Source organism: Acanthochromis polyacanthus, chromosome 7 (genome assembly GCF_021347895.1).
Source record: "Acanthochromis polyacanthus isolate Apoly-LR-REF ecotype Palm Island chromosome 7, KAUST_Apoly_ChrSc, whole genome shotgun sequence".
In the NCBI taxonomy this organism is placed as follows: Eukaryota; Metazoa; Chordata; class Actinopteri; family Pomacentridae; genus Acanthochromis; species Acanthochromis polyacanthus.
In genome coordinates this window covers 27,012,839-27,035,290 of record NC_067119.1, presented here as the reverse complement: position 1 = coordinate 27,035,290, position 22,452 = coordinate 27,012,839, and the positions used below count along the sequence as shown (strand labels likewise).

The 22,452-nt window shown below is 38.8% G+C and overlaps 1 protein-coding gene and 1 long non-coding RNA gene across 16 annotated transcripts in view; one reads left to right on the top strand and one right to left on the bottom strand.

Annotated features, from left to right (window-relative positions):
• The window catches only part of LOC127534912 (uncharacterized protein DDB_G0271670-like), a 146,760-nt gene that overhangs the window by 119,491 nt on the left and 4,817 nt on the right, over positions 1–22,452 (bottom strand). For 6 of the 15 annotated variants that reach the window (XM_051951302.1, XM_051951303.1, XM_051951296.1 and 3 more), the window contains exon 3: positions 22,271–22,402. The gene's annotated coding sequence lies outside the window, so the exon portion shown is untranslated. Of the gene's footprint in view, positions 1–20,995; positions 21,186–21,452; positions 21,581–21,704; positions 21,783–22,022; positions 22,149–22,270; positions 22,403–22,452 lie in introns of those variants that run through there. The other 9 variants (XM_051951304.1, XM_051951293.1, XM_051951295.1 and 6 more) reach the window with 5 other exon arrangements.
• LOC127534913 (uncharacterized) overlaps positions 1–22,452 on the top strand; it is a 141,270-nt gene that overhangs the window by 117,668 nt on the left and 1,150 nt on the right. The gene's annotated exons all lie outside the window — the stretch shown is intronic.

Genomic DNA, 22,452 nt, shown 5'->3' with positions numbered 1-22,452 from the left:
TCGATGAGTTCACCCTGGTAAACCCGACAGAACCCCTTCATGCCGGTGATGAATCGGGTGCAGATCTGAGCTCCTCTCAAACATGTCCCTTTTGTCCATTATTAACGAACCACTGTCCAACACCATTCATGGGATGCAATACATGAAAACTACAAGATTCTCGGGGAAGATCGTCACAAAGTGCAGCCATTAAATGCTCATTTGGAAGTACTGTAAGTCTGCACACCGCCTTTACAGCTGCTCCAAACTGAAAGCTTTTGTCGTCAGACAGGCTGGTACTGTTTTATAAACCTGTTTGGGAGGCAGAACCGTTTGAGAATATAATGACTGAAAGCACAAACAGGCGGCAACAATCCATTACCAGGAAAATTTACTTGCACAGGTTTTAAATCATTCACTGCAACTGCAATAATGCGCTTTGATTTAAACTGTAATATTCTGTAAAATACCGCTAAACAATGCATGTGAAGTGGCATTGGCATGCACAAGCAATACTGTCACTGAAGTACAATGAAGCTCAATCTAAACAATATTAACAACAAAGAGATGCAAGCTGCAATTATGTATATAAAGACAGAACGCAGAGTGATATGTGGCCTAGCAACGAAGAGTAAAACCCATTTTTTTCCTTCAATTTCCCCGCTCAAGAGGGACAGAGAACTAGTGAATGCGGATGTCTAATTTCCACTGTGCTGTTAGCTTGCGTATGCAGAGCCAAGTTACATAGCTGCTAACGCTTAACGCAGAGGCACTGATCGTCAGCAGGGCATTGTGATTAACAGGTACTCACTACTCAACCTGCAGAGCATTTGCCGTTAAGCCACACAAAAGGACAAAACATACCTCAAGTGTTTTCCTCATGTTAAAAGTCAGTCATTGGAATGTAAAACAAGCAGAGCGTTCAACTGCGACAACCAGGTTCTCTACTCGTTAACCACTGCTGCAATCCTTAAATTTTCCGAAATGGACAATTTTTCATTTTATTGTTGTGTATCTTTGTAGCTCAAGCAAAAGCATGGAAGAGTTTACCTAAAGGTCAAAGGAAGGTTTTGAGGCCAATCAGAGAGGAGATAATTCACCCTATAAAGGTTTTAGTTGAGTGAAGATTGACTTAGCATTTGCTTGATGGTGAATGACTAGACGCCATGAAGTTTGAAAACTTATATTGGTACAATGATTCAATGGGATACTGTCTCTACCGCTCTAATGCGTTGAGTGGGTTGTTTCCATTGCGCAAAGGTTATTTCATCAATTTAACAGACAACCAGCAGTCGGTTTTTTATCTTGTCAAGGGTAGAATTAAAATTACCTCTGAGACAGTGTGCGTGCATCTCCATCCTAAAGCCGTATGTTCACAGCTTACAGTAAGTGCAGATAGGTTTTTGGGCACTGGTTTATGAGGAGCTTTCGTAACAAATGGGTGAATTTCAAGAGTAAATAATCGCAGGATAAAGGAAGTAAATCCATCTAATCTAAAGATTAACCAAAAACATTTAACTGTGACCTAACACCCTTATTTTGTGTATTGTAATAATATAACATATATATTCGGTCCACGTTAATCACGTTTATCATTCTGTTTTTTCTCAGTTTCTAACAACTTTATAAAAGCATGGCGGGTCCGGGAAGCTTTTAGTAGTCATATGTTGCATTTTAACTGCCGCGCAAAAACGACTAAAGTACTGTGATTCTCCCTGTAATTGCAAAAATAATTTGCTAAAAGTGCTAAGAGAAGGAGATGATGAATTAATATCAGTAATGGAACTGGCGCAATCAGATCACAAAAACATTGCCTAAGAAAACACGGATTTAAATATACTTCGAACTGTTTGAATTATTGTAGCTTGTCCCTACAGTACTGGCTTTTCAGTCTTGTATAGAGCAAAGTGTATAAACAAATGTTCAGGAAACTACAGGCTCACGCTGCTTTGCTCTCTTCATTCTGTCTGGCAACAAAATATCGTATTCAAGCTGACGAACTCTCTGCACACACAACATTCTGTTGAATAGAAGAACGGAAAATGAATTCATTATCTGCTCGGAGAGCACGGCAAATTCTCTTGTGAAGGCAAAGTCTGGATATTTGCACAAGTGGTTTACTGAGAGAAGACAAAAGAGCGAGAAAAACATGAAGGTAAACAGAGAGGATGGGGATGAGGGAAGAGAAGGTGGAGGGAGAGCGAAAGGAGACCTTGAGATGGTTGGTAGGGATGGAGTGGGTGTTGATACCCAGGCGGGTGGTAAATGAAGGACCGTCAGAGTGCAAGAGCTCCTACATGATGAGGAGGGAGAGGCGAGTTTGCACTGAGAAAAATGCCCCTCCAAACAAAAAAAAAACTTATTTCAAGGAACTTTTACCTGAAATAAGTGAAAAACTGCCAATAGAAGCAAGTGAAAGAGAATGCTTTGTAAGATTCGTGAAATAGTAGATATAAAAGAGATCTTAAAATTAGCGGGAAAGACTTTTTAAGCTCTATAACCAGGATTATCAAGCTTCGTCTTAATAAGCCAACACATGCTACAAAAAAAACAGTTTCACTCAAAAAAAAAGATTGCTACCGTAACTTGCTAACTGAGAGATGTAAGACCCTGCCTGCTGTTATCTTCATACAAGGCACCAATTGTTTCCTGTCTGAAAAAATCTCAAAAATCACAACAATTCACAAATTATGAAATTTCAAAACCTTCAGAGTGCCCGGCGGGCGGCGGTCGGGGTCTCCCCCAGGGTGCAGGGCCGGTCCCCTAGAATCAAAAATTCCTTAAAAAAGTTTCCCGTTAAGTGTATTTTTTTTTTTTTCCCTCTTCCTTTGACAACACAAAAATCCCCAATTTGGCAAGCAAAATTCTTCGCAAATATTTTAAACAAAAAGAGTAAAAATCTTCCAAAAAAAAAATCCCATTCTACGTGCTCCATATATATCAGTAAACACTTCTATATTCTTAAAGAATTCACATAAAAAACACCAAAACCGTGATTTATGTGAATATGTTTTTTAAAGAATTTTAACATTTCTTTTCCACCCACACCAAAAAGTCAACAGATTTCCAAAAATGTTGAAACATATGGACATCAAACGTTCCTGTGAAAATATATTTTTCGACAAACATTCACTAACGCGCGTCACCTTACCGCAGACTACACGCCCAGGTTAAACTATTTTGAGTTTCGTTGAAAATTCACTCAACAACAAGATAATCTTCAAGATGTTTGATCTTAACAAGCATGATAGAGATGCAATTGTCTTTAAAACAAGTCCCTCCATCTGCTGAAGGATGTCTCTTTTAAGTGAATTATCCTTAAACAAGGGGGCCCTCTTGCACGAAATAGCAAATAGACTGGAATTTGGAGTTTGGTTGCAGTGTGGTGCAACCTAACAACCAGTGGTCGTTTTGAAGATATGTGACGTCACCACCCACGACCCCCATGTGCTTCCGTGTTTGGTGTTCGCGAATCACGCCCTCTTTCAGGCGCCCTGGGCCTCTGGACCCAGCTGGCTGCGGCAACACCCTGTACTCTCGCTCTGACACCCGGCGAAGCCAACTACTAACTCCTACAACACTTGTCAAAATGAAGGCTTGCGTGGTCTGGAGGTGTGTCACCAAACTGCACATAAACAGTGCCTTAGACCCTCGGTGTCTGCGCCCGTCATATTGACCCTTTTTAAAGTTTTAAAATGTGGAACAAACTAACTTTTGATTGTCCTACATTTTCAAGCACCTTGGGAAATTCTCAACGTTTTGGTGGAAAACAGAAATGAAAAAAAAAAAGTTTCTCTAAGAACATTAACAAAAAATGCAAAAACAATCCAGCAATACACTGGATTTGATTAATTTTTTGTGAAGTTTTAAAAAAATATTAGAAGTTTTACTGAAGAAATACGGAATCTTAGATAAATTTTTAGGCGATTTGTGGAAGATTTATTCATTTTTGAAAGTTAAAGAATTTCTGCAAATTGGGGATTTAAAATAACATTGTTAAAGGAAACTTTAATTTGTCCTAGAAGGTTTTGCCAAATGCTTCAGAATTTGGAGAATTATTTGCTTGAATTTTGATTTTTTTGCCAAGAAAGGAAACAGTATTTTTGGTGCCCGTAAAATGAAGACAACAGAGGGTAAGAGACATTCTATATACCTCCTGTCAGGCAGCGGGAGGAGATATTGAAATAGGAATGGTTTGTTTGTCCCCCCCCCTCCCCAGCACAACTGTTGGTTTTGAGGAGTAATTAACGTGAGCTCACTTTACACAACAAAAGATTGAAAATCGCTTTGCTGGAATCGTGCATTACACATCGGCCTTCAGCGGGAATGCAATTTCACAATATGGCATCCATTAAACCATATGAGAAGCCGTGGTAGAAATGAAGGATATCCAACGAGTCACGAATTCATTCCAAAACTAACACAGGATCAACTGCACAACACGGTCCGTTACAAGGCCAGTCACTTAGGCATCATCATTATGTTAAGTTCACTGTATGGTTTGCTCAATTAAACCTGCAGAGGGTTGTTATGATGCAAATGAATCAAGAATGGTTTTGAGTGTTGTCGTCCTGAGCTCCAAGTCTGCACAATGCATGTCACAATGGGGAGCATATGTGTTCGTGCCCAAAAACTTGCCAGACCTCATGCTAGGCAGGCACAGAACAGTGAAGTCCCTTGTGTCGTCCGCGGGTCAAAAGACCCGTTTAAAGATTGAAAATGTGGAAAATATATTCACAGTGAAACTCTGAATTCCCACATTTCAAAACATTTGGGAAACTGAACATTTTTGGTGGAAAAAAAATGTTAAAAATTTCTGAAGAACATCCCACATAAAATCACCAAATCCAGCAATTTACCTCGATGTGTTAGTATGTGAAATGTCTAAGAAGAATATTACAACTATTTTACTGCATGCATGTATCAACTTTAATAGTTTAGGTTTTTTTTTCGAATGACTTTTACTAATTTGAAAAAATATTACAAGAATTGGCCAATTTGGGGATTTTATTTATTTATTTGTTTAAAAAAAAAATAAATAAAATCTTAAGGAAAACTTTAAGGAATATCGAATTTCTTCCTGAAGATTGCATACATATCCAGAAATTTGGTGAATTTTTGGCTGAAGTCTGGATTTTTACAGACAACGGAAACATTATTTTTTCGGTGCTTGTAAATGGACTAACAGCAGGTTTAATGCGTGTCCATTTGCAGACCGAATTTCCCCGCGGCAGAGCCCTGGAAGTTCCAGTAAGAGCTCGGTGTTACTGCATGACATGTGGAAGTTCACGGATACAACAACCTGTGATGTTGGAAGATGAATAGCATTCTCCGGTACCTGACTGGTGGCATCTCTCCAACATCTAAAACTACAGGTGACTCGAAGGCATCTATGCATCATGTCTGCAAGGAGTGGCTACACCTGTGCTACCCAAGAACAATGGAAGATAAGACTAATCCCCTTCATTACCCGCGTCAGGCGGAAATTCCAGTGTTACAGCAGCAAACACTTTCAAATCAGCACGAACCATATCTACAAGTAATGATAATAATAAATAAAACAATAAGTACATATATTACAGAAAGAAGAAATGAATAAATACAGATACACACTAGAAGTGACATCAAGCAAATAACAATGGCTGTGGAAATAAATGTATACTAACTAAAGTGCTATAAAAAAGATTTTTATGCTCACATGTTGTATTGTTGTAGGACTTCCTCTTTCAAAAATAATCCTAACCCCATGGAGAACAAGTGTTGTCCGTTTTTGTTGCTCCTCGTCCACCCCTAGAAAGCCGGCGTATTTGAGCAACCAATACTAGAACGCTTTTTACAATGAGGGCACGATGGGAACCAGTTTGACATGTTGCAGCGGCTTCTTTTGTGGTGTAAACTCAGGATTTCAGGGATCAAAGTGGTTTTCAAACTTTCTTTTATTAACTTCTGCTTCAAACTTTAAACTAATTTCCTTGACTAAGCCAGCCCCTGGACTCCAGACTGTGTCCTATGGGTGTCCAGGTGGCTGCTGGTGCATCAGAAACCCTGAGCAGCTCAGTGGTCTGTCCGGCTTTGTTTAGCCTCAGACACATTCCTCTGTTTCTCTTCACCCATGAACGGCTTTGGTTCCGTGCTTTAGTTTGTTCTTTAGGCGTTGGCTTGCAAGCTTCCAGCAGTAAAATGATCTTTAAATGTGTTTCTTCTTGGTGTGTGTTTAGGGCTTTGTACTGGAAGTGTCTGGTAAAGGTCTTAGCCACAGTAGTCACATTGTCAATGTGTGCAGTGGATAGTGGTTTGTTTCAGCTGAAGTTGTGTCCTTACTGGCTTAGTGAGTCCTCAGAGGTTCTGGTCAGACAGCATCGTAATTCTTGTTGGACCAGCGTTTGGTGGTCCATGAAGGAGAGTTCCTCTGTCCTGACCTGTTCTCCAGAGGTCGCGGTTAGCTGCAGGAGACTTTGAGCGGTTGGGTTGTGCTAGTTTTGGTTTTGGGTATGGTTCCATTTGAGACTATCTGACGCCCCCATGTGGTTTAAGTGAGTTTTCTGCAACAGTTCTACACAAGCAACTGCAAGCAGAAGAGACTGAGAGTTTTAGGAACTTCTGGAGAGCAGAACTAGAGCAGCAGAAACATTGTCAGCGGCAGTTTGAGCAGCAGAAGGTGACTTCAGAGTAGAAAGAGACAGGAAGCGCGGCTTGGGGACTTCTGTGCGTGAGGTCCGACCAAAGATTTGAAGCCCGTTGTGGAAGAAGTCGTATGTCTTGGTCTGAAAGCACAAAGAAGCAGTTCACTCATTAAAGGGAGAAAACAGGAGCATCTTGTTGGTTCTCTGGCTTCTACAGTCTTTCCTTAGACTGAATATCAGTTCATATGTTAAATGATTTCCACAAGCTGAGCCCAAGAAGACTTCAATAAACTCCCCCAGTCCCTGACCAGACTTTTTATTACCGTGAGGTTAATCTTTTTTTTTAAATGTTTTTGAGTTTTAATCATCAGTTTAGCATAGTTTTCCTTTCATGTTTTAGTTTGTCATCTGTGGGAAAGGTCAACATAAAGTTGATTGATAAATGAATATGACTAACTCATGATTGTGACAACAGGAGGTATGTTCACTGTGATTTAAGGGTTGTTTCATTTTAAAGGTTGGGGTTCTACAAAATCTTGAGGAAAAAAGATTAAAGAAATAAACCTAACATAAAAAGCAGTTAATCAAAGAAAAACAGATTTAATACAATAAACGTTAAAACGGAAATTAAGACATTAATGACAATTAAATTATATAACTAACTAATATTTAATTAGAATAAACAGATGAAGAGACAAAACATGTAATGCATAAATTAAACAAAATGTTTAAACAAAAATATTAAAGATTAAGAATGTAATATTTTTTTAAATAATTAACTTTAAAAAAACAATGAAACAAGAAGAATATAACATTGATGAAAAATACAAAACATTATTGAGATTATAACCTTAAAAAGCATAACATAATAAAAGATAAAATGTTAATAGAAAATTAAAGTCTTAAGACACAAACGTAAAAGAATTAAACAGAAATACAGATGAAGCATTAAAGAAATTAAACATTAAAGGTGGTAAAACATTTAAAAAAAAACCTAAAGATTTCATAAAAAAGGTTAAACATGAAAGAGAAAGGAATTTCAAGACAACCTATACCAACATAAAAAAAAAAACACAATAAACTAAAAACAACATTGAGGAATCAAGTCAAGGATTCATTAGAAAGAATAGGAAGGTGAGAAAGAGCAAAAAACAAACATTTAGAAGAATTCAAACAAGACAAAATATTTGAAAAGAACACCCAGTTAATACTTTAGAAGAAAAATTAAACGAGAAGAGAAAATAATACGAGTCAAAAGATCAAACAACAGATAAAGTCTTGCAAGCGTTTTCCTATGCGAAATGAAAACATCAGTTTGTGTCTTCGAAACATTTCCTCTTCTAAGTTCCTTGGTTTATGTGGACAGATTGAACTAAGAACGTCAGTAGAAAACTGCTTTCTAGATTAAAGTCTACTAGTAAATTGAAGGCATGGATCAAACTAAGTACCTCGATTCCCACAAACTTTACTGTCAGCTGAAAGAGAAATCAAAGTTTTGTTGAGGATTTTAAACCGCACAGTGGGTCTGAAGTAGACTCAGATGATGGTCTAAATGTGAAATCAAGACCATGGTCACAAGTTTGAAGCTTCTGTTAACCATAAGAATTCAAACCAACAGAGAAAGTAACTGAGATACTTTTACTTTCAGCCCCAGACTCGCCAACGGTTCAAACTACCCAGAGAATACTGAGAAACTTGTTCATCATTTCAGTCCTCGCAACTGTCTGAAGGTTGACACTAACAGAGAACATCCAAGAACTAGAAGATATCAGTCCCTTTGGGACTGTCTGAATCAACTAACAAGAACTACTGTGGGACGTGAAAATTTGTCAGCCGCAGACTGTGTGATAAGCCAGGTCTGAGGACTCGGAGTGTGGAGGCCTTGGAAAGTCCTGGAACGAGGGTTCAATCCCTCCAGCCAAGGCGAAGCCCATACGCGCCTGAGAAAAAAGCCCGAGTTGAGACTACGTTAGAAAAAAACTCGAAATTGACAAAGAGCCAAAGGATGATAAATGCGCAAAAAAAGTAATTAGTACGAGCGATAGCTCAGGAGATAAAGGGATAGATTCATACCAAGTGGAAGGTTGTAGGTCAAGACCGCGCCCGGCCTTTTATCTTTCTTTGTCTTGTCCAGAAAATTTTTGAGAAAGTTTTAAGAGTGTCTGGTTGAACCGGCGACCTGCACCTCCATAGCGAAATCCTACTCACTGAGCTAGCCAGATCATAGAAAAAGAAATAAGTCGTCCCTGTTTGACATCTGAGTTCGCTGAAGTCAGCACATGGTGACCAAGCTGGATCTGGGTGGATCAGGGTTCGAGAGTAGGCGGGAGGCTGGGTGGCGCCTCCCCTCACTCCCCCACCTCCCGCGCCACCACCCCAACCTTCCCCCGCCCGAACGATTCTTCGATCCCTCCACGAGTCTTCGAGTCTCGACAGGTTTTCGCCATTCCTGGGGTTTCCACCAGGTTCGGAGTCCAGAACAACGTCACGAAGAGGTGGGAAGGCGCCCAGGAGGACTGAACTTTTTACAGCGACAAGAAGTGACAGACCACTAGAAAGCAGTTAAACCCATCCATAAAATCGCATGAGTCCGACTCCAGAGAAATGAAGGGAGTCGAACTTTGTTAGCAACTCCAGGCCAGCTGTCAACTCAATTCTACTTGAATTTTACACCGATGGTAACAAACCTATAGTAGCGACCTTTATTATCATTTAATTTTTAGTCCTTTCTGGAATCCACCAGCAATTTACTTTTTGTTGACAAATTTATTGCTTGTGTGTGGACGGCAGATTTAAAAACTGTCCTTCTTATTGACCTCATGTTATGTTAGTTGAGTGGAGAAAGTTATGTTAATGGTCCATTAAGTCCCTCTTAAAAGCAATTAATGCAATTGGTTTTTTTTTGTGATTTACTGCTACAGTCCGAGAAAAATAGAGGAACTTTAACTGTGTCATGTTTGAAAATTGTAGTACTGGTAATGTTAGAATTTCAGCCGATATATGTTATAAATACATTCTTTGTACGGATTATCCTGTTGTTTTCTCCATAATTTTTCTTGTTTTAGTAAAAAGTCAAGAGAGAGCGAGGAAATTGGTGAGAAATATTGATCGAGTTCCAAAGTGACAATGCTGTTGGTTTTTGTCCACAACCAAATAATTCAGTTTACTGGCATAAAACCAAAAAGGAATTACATATCGATGCAAGAAATCAGGCAGTTTCAAGCTTTATCTAGTTAGTCAAAAAAATAGTTGAATAATGTGGAATTGTATGCAAGTAGCTGTGAGACGTAAAGGGTTTAATCCTGGTGAGTGCAGAAAACATTTAGAAACCACATCATACAAAACACTCAAGTACGAACATCATTAAGAGCGAAGTGTAATTCGTAACAATAATTAAACGTTTTTTTTTTTTTTAAACGATTTCTATCTGGGTTGTTATTCTTGAGGCTTTCTTTGTCATGTCTTTAGTGGTGAGATATGTTTGATAATACAGCTTCTTCTTCCAAATCAGGTAATCATATAAGACAAGATGAGAAAAACATGCCAGAAGTAAAAGCTTGGATCATATTACACGACAGGCTTTCCATAAAATGTCCATTGATTGTATTTAGAACTGCTTGTCATGGCGATGACAATTCAATAAAGGACATTATTTCCAACGTTAAGTGGTGAGATTCATGCTCCTGGAGGCTTCTCTTCCAGTTCGCTTCCACCTGGACTGGTTTGGGTCGGAAGCAATGGGCAACAAACATTTGAAGAAGCTGCACTTCACATCAAATGAATAGCACGGGAAAGTTTAATCTCTACAGTAAACGAGACATCTGATGTGCGCTCTCTATTAACTCTAAGGTTAGGGAAAGTTCAAATCAAAAAGGGAACAGTTCAGCATAAGAGTTGAGAATGAGCTCTATCTGAATTCAAACATCGCAGACGTTCTGGAGCTTCAGCACCTCTAGTCAAGATATTTTACACATAGCACTCCAGAGATTCCCAGAAAGTTCAGAGATTAAGCTTAGCGTGAGGCCAAAGAACATGTGGACCTACTCTGAACATTCAGACTTTCCTCTGTGAATTCTGAGAAACTAATTTCCTATTGAATGACAGAAAATGACTGACACACTTAACTCAGTCTCATTAAAACAGAACTCTATTCAGTGTCATAACCATCCATATTAGGTGCAGTACCCAAGAAGTTTGGTTGCAGTGAGCTCCAGAAAAACCTGTCCAGGTAGAAGGCCCACTTTGACAAACAGGAAGTGGAAGATTCTGCAAAGCAGATTTTGAGAAAGGGACGGATGTACTGAAGGTGTGTGAGTAATAGAGGGTTTTGTGGGTTTTTAGGCTGATAATGATTTATTAGAGTGAGACATTGGAGTAGATAGTTCATACTGCAGTAATTGAAAGATTAAAATCTGGAGTTAAACTTAGAAGAACACATAACTCTAACAGAAAACTTTGTTGATCCGTTTGTTGTGAGCAGAATGTAAGTTAAAGGATGTTTATTCGTGAATATATAACCAATTAAATCACTCCAGAAGACAGAGCGGACCACAGGTATACTAAAGGTTCAGAGCCAAATAGCCGCCATGTTTTTTAAATTGATTTATTACCAAATCAGTAAAGAATAATTTACTTTAATCATAATCACTCAGCCCCAATTCTACAATTCTAACAATGTGTCTCTTTCCTTTGACTTGTTAATGGTACAATAATACATATACATGGGTACAAGTATGAGGCTTATTTTCATACCAAACTGTCCTCACTAGTTTCTAGAGACTAACCATGCTCTCTGGTTGTTGCTGGCCGCTCGCACTCCTTTCTCTGTTCGTCTGGATGAGCTTAGCTCCATGCCATGATTCGTCCACGCGGCCTCCGTACCTCGCTCGCCGGACCGCGCTGGAGCGGAAAGCTGGACGAAAGACCAAAGTACAGTCCAATCACATGCCCACTGCCTCCAAAGCTCTCATCGGCAGGTGGCGGCACTGGTCTTTTGAGGGAATTCTGAGCTGCGGCAGAACGTTGGGATGTGTTCAGTGTTGTATGTTGGAGATGGAGAGGACCTTTGAATTGTCCAAGAAAAACAGGGGAACGCGCCATGGTAGTTAGTTTAGGGTGCTAACTGGCGTGGTTTGGGGTTTAAGAGACGTGAATACAGGAGAGTTTTTCTCCTATGGATGATCTTTACTTGTTACGGTTGGGAATGCCCCCAGTCAATGTGAGTTCAACTTTTTGTGTGTGTGTGTGTGTGTGTGTGTGTGTGTGTGTGTGTGTGTGTGTGTGTGTGTGTGTGTGTGTGTGTGTGTGTGTGTGTGTGTGTGTGTGTGTGTGTGTGTTTTAACAAAACCAAACGGAGGAATTCAAAGCAAATGAAAACAGGCAGGAGTAAAACATAAATTCTTTTTCAGTCCAGGACTTGTTTTGGTTGGATCTTTGGTTTCCATCTCTTCTCTGTCATTCTTTCCTCACAGTGTTACGTCGTTTGCTTCCTGGAGAAAAAGTGTGGTGGGCGAAGGGGGCCAAGGAGGAGAGCACACACTGGATGGGAGAATTGTTTGAGCAGATGACAGAATTATAACCTTTAAAGATTTGCTGTTTTCTTTGCCATCCCCCCATTCCGTCTCCAACTCTGTCCTCTGTTTGGAGAGGCTGTCAGGGCCTTCAAGTGCTGCAATGTGGTGTATTTTGAAACCAGCCCAGTCAAGGTAAACTTCCACTTCTCCCCAGAGCAGCTTATTCGCAGTGAGAAATACAGCAGATGCACCATGGACATGAAACAACAAACTTTTGAAATCAAATGTCCAAATTCTCAACCAAACCAGAATGTACCTTTATGCATTTTAAGTCAATTACCATTCACAAGCATTGCAATTAAATCAAGGAAGAAAAACCTGGAGGCACAAAGTCTTTGCCATTTTCTGCAGACACTTGTGCAAACTGCAATGACTTCATCTCCAGTTCTTGTCCCAGTTTTCCTAAAAACTCCACCGTCACCTGCACTCATCCATGAAAGGTTTATTATCCAGAAACGTCTGATGTCCGAATAAAGCAGCACACTGAAGTCCTATTAGCTCAGCTCAGGCTGAGTCATAAACAGGATTTTCTCTGGATGGGGCAGACAAGACAGACTCACAAAATCTGGTAAAATAATTCAGGTCATATATCTGAGTCTGAGAAGAACAGTAAAACAGAAATGTTTTTTAAAGGCAAATAGACAGCGGAGGATTCGATTTTAAGAAAACCATTGCAACATGTAACCGCCCCTACGAGGGACGTGACTACTGCTGTGAAGAATGCAGAAGATAATTCAGACTACAGTAAGGTCAAACACAGGGCTGTTCAGCTGGCAACACACACACAGGAGATAAAGGGAGAACTTTGGCTTGATTTTCATTAAAGATATTTTATAGTACAATAAAAGCAAGAGGAAACAATATGTGAATTCACATCTTAACATATGTATGTACGTATGGCCAGTCCTGATAAGAAATGCCTCTTATCTGATGATGGAGGGAAGAAGTGTATTTTTTCACTCCACTGAGCTGCGTTGGTTTTACTAAATTCCTAAGATTTTATAGAATTACACGTATTAATCCCTCCATGTTTTACTTATTTCTGTAGATATCATTTGCAACAGCTATAGTTACAAGTTACTTTCTCAATAATTTAACATCACATCATATCTATGTCATTAGGATATAAAATATGATACAGTTACTGATCAATACCTGCTAGGAATATGTAAAATTTTTAGTCGCTGAATCAGTTCAGAGTACCCAACATTATTGTCATAACTGATCACCAAATTTAAAAAATGCACTTCCTGTAACATTTTTTATAGAAAAATTTAAAAATACACACGTGGACAAAATTGTTTGGTACCCCTCAGTTAAAGAAGGAAAAACCCACAATTCTCACTGAAATCACTTGAAACTCACAAAAGTAACAATAAATAAAATTTATTGAAAATTAAATAATCAAAAACAGCCATTACTTTTGAATTGTTGATTAACATAATTATTTAAAAAAACAAACTAATGAAATAGGGCTGGACAAAAATGATGGTACCTCTATAAAAGATTGAAAACTATTTGACCAGAGTGACATGATTAACTCAGGTGTGTCATTTAATTGACATCACAGGTGTTTCCAAACTCATAATCAGTCAGTCTGCCTATTTAAAGGGAGACAAGTAGTCACCCTGCTGTTTGGTGAAAAGGTGTGTACCACACTGAACATGGACAACAGAAAGCGAAGGAGAGAATTGTCCCAGGACATCCGAAAAAAATTATAGACAAACATCTTAAAGGTAAAGGCTATAAGACCATCTCTAAACAGCTTGAAGTTCCTGTGACAACAGTGGCTCATATTATTCAGAAGTTCAAGACCCACGGGACAGTAGCCAACCTCCCTGGACGTGGCCGCAAGAGGAAAATTGATGACAAATTGAAGAGACGGATCGTTGGAATTGTATCCAAAGAGCCCAGAGCAACCTCCAAAGAAATTAAAGGTGAACTCCAAGGCCAAGGTACATCAGTGTCAGATCGCACATTCGTCGTTGTTTGAGCCAAAGTGGACTTCATGGGAGACGACCAAGGAGGACACCACTGCTGAAAAAAACTCATATAAAAGCGAGACTGGAATTTGCAAAAATGCATGTTGACAAGCCACAAAGCTTCTGGGAGAATGTCCTTTGGACAGATGAGACCAAACTGGAGCTTTTTGGTAAGGCACATCAACTCTATGTTCATAGACTCAAAAACCAAGCATACGAAGAAAAGAACACTGTCCCTACGGTGAAACATGGAGGAGGCTCAGTAATGTTTTGGGGCTGCTTTGCTGCATCTGGCACAGGGTGTCTTGAAAGTGTGCAAGGTACGATGAAATCTGAAGACTATCAAGGCATTCTGGAGAGAAATGTGCTGCCTAGTGTCAGAAAGCTTGGTCTCAGTCGCAGGTCATGGGTCTTCCAACAGGACAACCATCCAAAACACACAGCCAAAAACACCCAAGAATGGCTGAGAGAAAAGCGTTGGACTATTCTAAAGTGGCCTTCTATGAGCCCAGATCTGAATCCCTTTGAACATATGTGGAAGGAGCTGAAACATGCCATTTGGAGAAGACACCCATCAAACCTGAGACAACTGGAGCTGTTTGCTCATGAGGAGTGGGCCAAAATACCTGTTGACAGCTGCAGAACGCTCATTGACAAATACAGAAATCGTTTAATTGCAGTGATTGCCTCAAAAGGTTGTGCAACAAAATATTAAGTTATGGGTACCATCATTTTTGTCCAGCCCTATTTCATTAGTTTGTTTTTTTAAATAATTATGTTAATCAACAATTCAAAAGTGATGGCTGATTTTGATTATTTAATTTTCAATAAATTTTATTATTGTTACTTTTGTGAGTTTCAAGTGATTTCAGTGAGAATTGTGGGTTTTTCCTTCTTTAACTGAGGGGTACCAACAATTTTGTCCACGTGTGTATGAATAAAAAACAACTCTTTATCCGTTGTGTTATCAAATTTATTTCTCTTAACCTTAGCATAATATTTTCTAATTCAATTTTGTAATTCTAAATTTCTCTACATATGAACTTAATGAATTTTTGTTTACCAAGTTACCAATATTAATAATAATACACAACTTATTACCTTTCAGAAAATATAAGCAGAACATTTTTTTGCTATAGCACTAAACCTGCGCAATATAACTACAGTTAAAGGATTTGAAATACAAATTTTAAATAGCAAATTCTTGAAAATACTAAGAGATATGAAAAATAAGCTGTAAATGTCAAATTAATGTAGCAAAGTAAAAAGTAAAATATTAAAGTCCACTTAAGCACATTACTTAAATAAATGTAGTTATTTTAAATTAATTGAATTTGATTTATTTTATTTAATACTGACAGACATGAGTCTGGTTGAAATGAAAGTGAGCACTTTTAATAGTTCTAATACCTATGTTTTGCAGCATGATTTTCACTGCATGTCTTTTTCCACATATCCTTTATCTCTCATCTCTGTGACCAATAAAGGCAAAAATGAAAATAATGAAAATAAATATTATTGTTTTGCTGAATAAAGTCATAATTCATTCTTCAGAATACTTATTCCACTACTTTACAGTCACAACAGTGTGTACAGAAAGATTCAATAAAACAAACGATTAAAACAGTCCAAGGTTTCATAACAAATGCGTAAGCACATAAAACTCCAGTCGTCTTATTTCACTCACATGATGACTGTTGACGCGCCATATCAGAGTGGGTGGTTCCAACTGTTATTTTTTTATTTATTCTGTAAGCAAATTAATGGAAGATAATCACAAACAGAAGACGGACAATGACCACAAGCACCAGAAGACCTTAATCTATCTTCCAGAGGACAACAGTGGCCACAGGTAGCGCTCATGCGGTTTAACCAGAGGAGCCTTCACTGAGCTGGCTGATAACGGACCTGACATCACTTTTATACGTGTCTGTAAATTCCTATAAGTCAGCACAAGCAGAGGAGTGCACAGTATGTTGAGCGTCTGTGCACACGGCCTTGAGCTGAGCGTCAGGATCTGCTGGGCAGGAAACAATGACATCAGAGAGAGGGAGAAAAGAGAGGAACGGAGTTGGGGGAGGGAAGGCGAGAGTGAAAGTAAGAGGAAAATGCTGTAATCCAGCAGGCTCACTAGGTACAAATGGAAACAGATTTATATACTTCTATCCTGCTCTGCTCTCTTCGTCCTCACTGATCACCCAGATGCTTTGACACTCCAGCAGGATATGTGATATATGGTTGATTTCTGTGAGCTGCATTATTGACCCTTTAAAGGACTCCTGAGTGATAGAAATTGGGTTTTGTATTCGTCCTTTAGCCTCCATTATACAACAAAGCTAATGCAAGCACAGGCTGCCAGGCGGACTCTTAGCAGGTATGAAAAATGGCTTATGGAACCGAGATTTTGATTCAGGTCAGTCATAAAAATAAAAAAAAAAAGTTGGCGGAAGTATTTTCCATCTTGTATGTGTCGTGATTCAGCAGGTCCACCACATCCCACTCATCTGGCACTGTGGGATTGGAGCCACGAGGCTGATTGAGCACAGATGTAGGAACATGCAGCATCAAGACTTCTTCTGAAAGCATCCCAGCTTTATTGACTCAGGACCAACATCTCTTTTCTCTGACTGCTTGCAAATATTTCAACATTGCAGGCAACAAAATGGGCGCGCACACATAATCAGCGATGTCTGACTAACTTGTTTTTCTTATGAAAGATAAAGGGCAGACTGACAGGCCTCACACTGGGAATCCAAGAGTTTAAACAGAGTCTCTGCAGCCTGCCAGTGCTGCTTCTCCACCCTAATGATGGAGCACCAGACAGACTCATGAGGTTCACTGATAAAGATAAACATTCAAATGGAGAATAAATAAGGATTAGGTTTAAATTTCACAGCAGTTAACTGGCATCATTTAGAAAGCTAAAGCTCTGACAAATAGTTGGACGTGTGCAGTGAAACGCAAATCAAACTTCAGCTTGTGCAACTGAACAGACCAGTGATGGCAGATTGTTTGTGTATATGAGGCTATTTTACAGCATTAAGAAAACAAAAAACATGTGAGCTGTGTAGCACCCACGGACACAATCAAAGTGTGCACTCTAGTGGCTGAATGACAGAAAAGCTAAAGGAAAGCCACAAATCATAAATGTGTCCCAGATTTGCAGAAGATCAAAATGCATGAGGGGTTCCATGATATACCAGAAGTGACATAACAGTGAAATAAAAAATGAAACGAAAAAGAATCTCATGATAAAAAATTAAATGAGAGTTACTATGTTGGAGTTGTATTTTGGTTGTTATTAATATGTCAAAAAAGAGGCAAAATACACAATTAACAAAAAATAAATATGAAATTGACTGATATCATTCATTTTTTAAATAAACTACCTTTAGAGATTGTGGCTATATTGTGATTGTGAATTCTATTGGGCACATCAGTCATTCTGTAAAAATCTGATGACAGTTCTAAACTGCATAATAAACCCTGCATAAAATACTGAAGCTTCACACAACCAAAGGAAAGTTAACCAACTGAAAACAACAACAACAACAACCAAACATGAATTACTGTTTGTTCAGTCAGAAATTTGGTGTCAACTCGTCAATGTAACCCTCTGCTGCTCAACATGGGTCAAGAGATAGGCATTTTCCATTGAATATGGGTCACTTTTGACCCATGTTGTGCATCAAAGGGTTAAAAAATGTTGTTTTGTTCGTGCTTGGATGAATTAAAATGTGATATGTTTGTGTTTTGTATATTTGAAGATGATTTGCACAGTGGCGGATGCAAGGGCGTCAGTTTGTTTTTAAAAGTGGGGGGGATGGAGACTTGCAAAAGTGACTTTTGAGAAGTGCTTGGGATGATGACTGCAATTGATGTTGCTTTTGGTATGCTACTATAAAATGCTTAAGAGTTATTTCATGTTTTAAGTAATTGTCATGTATTGAATAAAACCCACTTGAGAGCGGTGCCGACACTTTTACATGAATTACGAACCCCTAACGATGTTGAACTTCATGTTGAAATCAGCATGTCAAATAGACCACCTACATCTCAACAGGATTTACAGCTCAGGGACAGCACATAAACCAACCACTCAACTCTCTTCATCGCAAATAAGATAAAGGTTAAGTCATTTTGAATACAAAAGAATAAACCAGGGGTCACTGAGGATCATAGCTGGAGTAACATCGGAGCACAAGCTGTTACCATGACAACCCATTCAAACCGTATCGTATATCCGTGACCGGGAGAATATTGACTTTAAGCCTAACCAGCCATTCCCACTCAAATCAAACAGTTTTAGCACAAATCAACTCAAGGGGTAAAAGGAAAAATTACAAAAACACAGATAGCCAGCTCTCCAAAAAAGCCACCACGATAAATCTGTCCCATGACTCAAACTCAACTCAAACTGTAGCAAAAACACAGTAAATAAGCTGCGGAAGAAGAAAATATCACAATATGAAGCCTTCTTTTATTACCTTTCTTGTTTGTAGACTTGAAACATGTATCATTATAATTATGATTATTTTCTTTATTAATTCAAGTGAAATTCCACCATGGATGGATAATCCGGGTCATGACCTCCTCTTCTTCTTTATTTTCATTTATGTAATATTCTTTCATTGACATTACTTTATAGAAATCTGTTTTCACTTTGACATTAAAGAGTTTTTTTCCCAAAAAATTTTTTGTTAAAAAAGCTAAATTTTATTGACCATGATTGATTTATGAAAGCAATAAAAGGGTAAAACATCAAAGGGGGTGAATACTTATGATAGGCACTGTATATATATATATATATATATATATATATATAGACACACACATATATATAGACACACACATATATACAGACACACACACACACACACACACTCACTCAGATATTCCATTAGTTAGGAAATGTCAACAGTCGTAATCATGGCCATTGCTTACTCAGCTTCATTGCAGCTATTTGGGAACCATCAAAATAGTTTTCAGAAAGATGTACTGTAAAAGACATGCTAACCTAATGCCTAATACCAAGTTATTTTTCTATTACAGGTTCTGCTATGCCACAGCATCCTTGAGAGGCTCCATTTTCAGCTGCTTTACATTTTAAACCACAGGCCACTGGCTTTGGACTGCATACAATCTGTGTGCACTCACTACCTGGCTTTTTGTAGTGCTATTTTAAGTAGCATTGATTTATTTCTAAGCAAATCTTTCAGTCCAAATAGGTGCAGGTCAAGCAGGATGCCCCAAGATTTATTTTAACCCTTTAACCCTTAGTACCTGCATTATCTTCTTGAAATCCTTTTATCGGTCACAACTATCGCAAGCCTGTTGGGGGTGTCAAGACATACTATCCACAGAATACTCTCAGAACACAATATGTCAGTGATCTCTCTCTCAAAAAACCTGGTTCAGTGATTTCCATAACCTCCGCCCCAACCCCCAATTTGCCCTTCCTTTCTTAAATCCTTGAAAAAACAGTAGCCACTCAAGTCCACTCTCACCTCACCAAAAATAACCCGTAGGAGCCATTTCAGTCTGGTCTCCACTGAATCAGCCCTCATCAAAATCGCCAATGGCCTCATGGCAGCCGAAACTGGTTTAATGTCCTTCCTCGTCCTTCTTGACCTGAGTGCGGTCTTTGACACCATCTCAAACTCCATCCTCCTCAGTCGACTCTCCTCACTTGGTATCACTCACACCCCCCTCTGGTTTCTGTCAGATCTCAAAGACCGCTCTCACTTTATACAACTCAAGTCCTTCAAATCGGACATGTTGAGGATGCTCTCAGTCAGACAGCTGCTTGCTGTGGTGGACATGATGTCTTTCTCATCATGAAGCCTGTCAATGCAGTTCATCCTGCCTCACTCCGACACAGACCAGTGTATTTATTCAGACTTTGTCAGAAAATTTAAACTTGAGGCTTACTCTTCAAATCATTACCCCCATTGTGTGCAAGTTACAATTATTTATAATGCAAATTCAAACCCTGCTTAAGCTGATTAAAGTGAAGTAAAAAGTATCTCTCACACACTCACCTTTATTTACTCATTAATCATGAGGCTGTGGACAATATTTACTCATAATCTTGTACCCAAATAACATGAAAACATCATTACTAGATTGAAAGACTCACAAATGTATAGTTTGTGAACTAAATATGTGGTTTTACTAAACTAATACGGTTTATGTTGTTTTTGTAGTTGTGCTGTTTGGGTTTATAGTTAGTTATCAAGCTCATTTCATTAATTTATGTCAATTTCATTTTGATTTTCAATCAATTGATGCAGCAAAGAATAACCCTGCAGAATGTTTGCAGCCACCTTTATAAAATGTCCACCCTGCTCATAACCATCAAGTAGCAAATGTGTATTTACCATAGCAGCATGTTAAAGTCCATGGGATTGTTTCGAATCCAAGATGAAGCAGATAGAGCAGAGAGTAACAGGAGGAAACCATCAGTGCTTTAAAATGATCTGATTTCAGCTCAGTCCACAGAGGTCAGAAGCTGCTGCACCCGTTCAACCTCTGGACTTCAGTAAAATCGACATATTCAAGAGGTTATATGTAGTCGTGGGTGATGTGTCTCTCATTTGGATGTATTTTACTTCAGATTTTCAGTTTGTGATTGAGTCGCTATATTATTTTCATTTTCTTTTGTCATTGTCTAGTGTGTTTTTGAAGGAGTCACATATGTTTATGAGAAACCAGTGGTTTGAAAAAAGATTTTTTTGAGACTAACATGGTTTTAGAACCATAAAATGAAGTTCTTTGAATCCTAAAATTACAGGAAGGGTCTATAATGTCAAACTTTTAAACAAACAGATACAGGTCCCTTGTTTTGACTTTTTATTTTAGTCTCTCTTATTGAAGTTTGATCAGATCAAGCATTTGGTAGCAGTGTGGAGGAAAAAAACTTCCTGTTGCCAGGAAGTTGAAAAAAAAACCTCCATTTGGGATGAGAGTACAGAGGAAGGAAGGAGCATGAAGTCTTTGCAGGTCGGTGAGGCCAGCTCCAGAGATACCTACAGAGAGGACCAGACACAAAGTTAGTGACTTACAATGGTGGCATCCAGCTTCTAACTGTATGGAGAGGAGATGAGGAGAGGGGTGTGCTCAGTGCATCATGAGAAGTCCTCCAGTAGTTGGTTTATTTACATTTAGAGAGAAAAAAACAACTAACAATGAAGTAAATGTAGTGTTGAGGCTGTCAGTCACAGCATCTACATTTCTAGTAAAGGCATCCACTGGAACGACTTTATCTGTAAACACATTTCATTTGAGAAATTTACCTTTGGAGTAATCTGGAGCTTCTCTTCTTCTTCTCTGGTTGATGCTGTTGGTCATCTTCTTCCAGTTCTCTGACAGGTTTCTTCTGTTGTTGATCGTCCTGAGGCTCCTCGAACTGTTTCTTTGTCTTCTTAGATTTTGAAGTCACAGTTTTGGAAGAACAGAATCACAGACGTGTGTGTCAGATTCACATTTAGTAGTAGTATGTAACAATACACTGTCACCAGGTTCATTGTATTTAAACTGGTACCAACCTGCTGGTCATCTGGTTCTTTCTGTCCATGTTCTCTCTGTGTCTCTGTGAGGTTTTCTCTTTGTGCTCCGACTTCCTCCTGCAATCCAAACACATACATGGAAGGTTAACTGGTGATTCTAAAGTAAATCTGAAGTGTTAGTGTGAATGGTTGGCTGTCTCTTTGTGATTGCTCTGAGGTGGACTGGTGACCTGCAGCCCCTGCAACTCTATATAGGATAAAAGGTGTAGCTAATGGATGGATGATGCCCTTTGTTATAGGGCACAACATACACAAAATAGTGAAGCACAATAGAATTAGATTTCTTTGTTGTCTCACCTTTTGCGTCACTATAATAAGCATCCCCTCTTCCGTAGTCTGAGTTCACATGCTGGGGCTGCTCCTTATCGGGTTTCTTGTCTTGATCTGATTCTACATTTTATCAGGTGTCTTGGAGAGAGAGCTCTAAAGAGAGCAAAAACACAACAAGAAGATTAATTAAATTACAGACAAATAATTACATTTGAGCTGTAGAGCTGCATATTAACATAAAGTATCGAAAGAACCAGTTCACTCCATGGACTCACTTTGTATTAGTTGACTGGTCTCACATCTCATGCACTGGTCCTGGACATGTTTCCCATCATCTTTTCTTCAAAATGACTTATTTCTCCTCGATGTTCCATCCCTGTTGAAATCATTTGGTGTCCAGGAAGCAGCTATGTAGAAAAAAAAACACATGTAGGTTGATTTTTCCGTTGATTCTGAC